The sequence below is a fragment of the Gekko japonicus genome, unplaced genomic scaffold (assembly GCF_001447785.1).
Source record: "Gekko japonicus isolate JY-2015 unplaced genomic scaffold, Gekko_japonicus_V1.1 scaffold6199, whole genome shotgun sequence".
Lineage (NCBI taxonomy): Eukaryota > Metazoa > Chordata > Lepidosauria > Squamata > Gekkonidae > Gekko > Gekko japonicus.
Window position 1 is genome coordinate 4,023 of NW_015176622.1, and position 3,891 is coordinate 7,913.

At 51.3% G+C, this 3,891-nt stretch overlaps 1 protein-coding gene across 1 annotated transcript in view; it reads left to right on the plus strand.

Annotated features, from left to right (window-relative positions):
* Nucleotides 1-3,667: 3,667 nt before the first annotated feature.
* Nucleotides 3,668-3,891, plus strand: part of LOC107124145 (dual specificity protein kinase CLK3-like) — a gene marked incomplete at its 3' end in the record, with an annotated part of 25,873 nt that continues 25,649 nt past the window's right edge. Inside the window, exon 1 of the mRNA XM_015427536.1 lies at nucleotides 3,668-3,771. The remainder of the gene's footprint in view (nucleotides 3,772-3,891) is intronic.

Genomic DNA, 3,891 nt, shown 5'->3' on the forward strand with positions numbered 1-3,891 from the left:
GGCTTCAAAAGGGAATTAGATAGGCATATGGAGCAGAAGTCCATCAGTGGCTATTAGCCACAATGTATAGATAGGGGCTCTGGGGCAAGGGATGCTTGTATGGGAAATTAACACATGGAATCCACTGCCACAGGAAGTGGTGGCGGCTACAAGCATGGACAGCTTCAAAAGGGAATTAGATAAGCATATGGAACAGAGGTCCATCAGTGGCTATTAGCCACAAGGTACAGATAGGGACTCTGGGGCACGTGATGCTCTGTCTTCTTGGTGCTTGGGGGGGTTAACAGTGGGAGGGCTTCTAATGTCCTGGCCCCACTGGTGGACCTCCTGATGGCATCTGGTATTTCTGGCCACTGTGTGACACAGAGTGTTGGACTGGATGGGCCTTTGGCCTGATCCAACATTGGCTTCTCTTATGTTCTTATGTTATGTTAATGCTCCCTCTAAGCTGTGGAGTCTTGTGAGCAAAAAATCTACTTTATGAGCTACTGGCATTAAAAGTCGTGAGCGAGCGATTTTGCTGCTGCATAAATTAGCTTGCTCTGGAGCCGTCCTTCCTGAGCGAAGACAAAAATGTGTGAGCCGGAGGCTAAAAAACTGTGAGCTAGCTCACACTCACTCAGCTTAGAGGGAACACTGGTGGGTAGCCGTGCTGGACTGAAGCAACAAAAAAGTTTGAGTCATGTGGCACCTTCAAGACCAAGTAATATCAGTTCTGGGTATAAGCTTTTCTGTACGTGCACACTTTTTCTACAGAGATATTTAAGAATGCGTAATACCCTAAGTTCTCATATCGCAGATGACTGCTTTAAGTGAGCACGCACAGACATGTTCTCTTCACTTTCCTTTTTTAAATAAACACAAGGCCCTTGGGAATGTTGCCAAGAAGAATTCATCAGAACATAAGAGAAGCCAATGTTGGATCAGGCCAATGGCCCATCTAGTCCAACACTCTGTCACACAGTGGCCAAAAATACCAGGTGCCATCAGGAGGTCCACCGGTGGGGCCAGGACACTAGAAGCCCTCCCACTGCTGCCCCCCCCCAAGCACCAAGAAGACAGAGCATCACTTGCCCCAGCCTGAGAGTTCCTACCTATACCTTGTGGCAATAGCCACGGATGGACCTCTGCTCTTAAGAATGTAAGAGAAGCCAATGTTGGGTCAGGCCAATGGCACATCCAGTCCAACACTCTATCACACAGTGACCAAAAATACCAGGGGCCGTCAGTAGATCCACCAGTGGGGCAAGGACACTAGAAGCCCTCCCACTGTCCCCCCCCCAGCACCAAGAATACAAAGCATCACTAGCCCCAGACTGAGAGTTCCTATCTAGACCTTGTGGCTAATAGCCACGGATGGACCTATGCTCTTAAGAATATAAGAGAAGCCAATGGTGGATCAGGCCAAAGGCCCATCCAGTCCAACACTCTGTCACACAGTGGCCAAAAATACCAGGGGCCATCAAGAGGTCCACCAGTGGGGCCAGGACACTAGACGCCCTCCCACTGTTGCCCCCCCCCCAAGCACCAAGAATACAGAGCATCACTTGCCCCAGACTGAGAGTTCTAACTGATGGACCTCTGCTCCATATGCCTATCCAGTTCCCTCCTGAAGCTGTCCATGCTTGTAGCCACCACCACCTCCTGTGGCAGTGAATCCCATGTGTCAATGACTCTTTGGGTGAAGAAGGACTTCCTTTTATCAGTTCTAACCCGACCGCTTTCATCTCACTGTTGCATGGAAGGAGAGGCAACTCAGATGCCTCAGTCATGTTTAGGAGAGCACGAAAGAGCAGGTGGTTTCTCAGTCTTGTGATTCTTGATGTCAGATCGGTGTCTATTTAGCCTTTGGCATGGGGTCCTGCAGCCTCCCGTTAGTCCTATTAGCATTTTCATTGGTTAAAGCAGGGTGAGCTCTCCTAGGGTTGCCAGTCTCCAGGTGGGGCCTGGAGACACCCACCCCCCCAGAATTACAACTGATCAGGCTCCAACAGATGTCCTTCTTTCCTCTAGGGTTGCCAAACTGCAGGTGGCACCTGGAGACCTCCCACTATTATGTCTCCATATGATAGAGATCAGCTCCTCTGGAGAAAACAGCTGCTTTGGAAGGTGGACTTTGTAGCATTATACCCCACTGAGGAGACTAGGGTTACCAACCTCCAGGTGGCACCTGGAGATCTCCGGCTATTTCAATTGACTTCCAGGAGACTGAGATTCTGCCACTGGTTTTTTCTTGTTGCTGCCTATAGGCCCAGATCTGGGAACGATCAGTGAGCTGAACATCTAGATAATCCATTGAATGCACTCATATGGCAATGTCATCACTCTGAAATTAAAACAACACAGCTAGCACTTTATGGTACTGTTTTATAATGAACTGTTTTTACATGTTTTTGTGGTATTCTAATTGTTATCCATGCATTTACTTTCATGCAGGGGTCATTTCATAGAAAAAGAGGTGCAGGAGCTCATTAGGATGACTCATTAGCATACGCCACACCCCCTGACATCACCGGACGTGTGTCAGAAGGCAACACCCACCGCTCAGGCTCCACTGGACTGTTTTGGATTGCTAGCAATGGGGGGGAGAGCACGCAGTTCTGCCCTCACAGAGGAGGGAGAACTTGTACCTGAAGGCAGGTGGGGGGGGCCCTCTGCAACTTACCTGCCTGCTTCTTGCTCCTTGTGGCCCGACTGAGGGCTGCTGGGAGCAGGGGGCGGGGCTTGTTGCATGTGCCCACCCCCCGGGCTCCTTACTGCCGGAGCTCCGCTCCTGTGCGCTCCCGCAGGAAATGACCCCTGCTTTCATGTAAGCCGCCCTGAGCCTGCCTCAGCAGGGAGGGCGGGGTATAAATTGGAAAAATAAATAAATAAATAAGATCAGTCCCCCTGGACAAAACGGCTGCTCTTTGGGGGAGGACTCTGTGGCATTATACTCCACTGAAGCCCCTCCCTGTGGCATTACACCGCATTGAAGGCCCTCCCCTCCCCAAACGCCGCCCTCCCCAGGCCCCACCCCCAAAATCTCCAGGTATTTCACAACCCGGAGCTGGCGACCCTAGAGGAGACTTAAAAAATACATTCTAACTTAAAAAAAAAAAAGTTTAGACTTTTGTCTGCTGGTTCTTTTTGCGCGCATGCAGACAGATTAACCCTGTTTTGTCCTTTGTGGATAGCAGGAAGATATTACTGAGATTAGCCATTGCTGCCTCTCTACGCATGCCCACATGGGATATCCTTGCACGAATATATTCGAAAACTCTTGCAAAGATATTTCTATTTAAAAACGTGTGTGTGTGTGTTAAGAAGCAAAAAAAGGAACGAATTTTAAAAACGTATGCAAAATTGTCCTGCAATAAAGGTTAAAATCATACCAATATAGTTGATCCTGAGTCTTTTGAAACGACAGCCTGCCTATCCCCTACACTTGCAAACCCCCCCCCCCCCCCGGCCCACGTAATCAGGAACCGGAAGTTTTGGCGGCGCACCACTGAGACTTCACCCTCTTTGGCCGCGGTCGCCAGTTCCGTTCCCTCTTTGCCGCAGTCCTCCAACCTGACAGAGTGGAACGGCTAGAGCGGCCACAGGCGGCGTCGGCGTCAGGGAAGGAACGTGAGCCGCTCTTGCCCGCGCGACGCGTTCTCTCTCTCTCTCCGCTTAGGGCTGTCGGAGTGCGCCTGCGCCGAGCCTCGGTACGACGAAGGAGGAAAAGAAGAGCGGGAGGGCGCCGGAAACCTCCGCTCTCCCTCGGTCGGCGTCGAAAGCAGTGCGGTGAGGGGCCCTTCTAACCGGTTCGGCGGCTGAGGAGGGGGTAGGGAAGGCCCCCAAAACCCGCCGCCCCCGAAGCGGCGCCTAGGCCGCACCCGTGAGGAGAATCCGGAGACCGAGGTT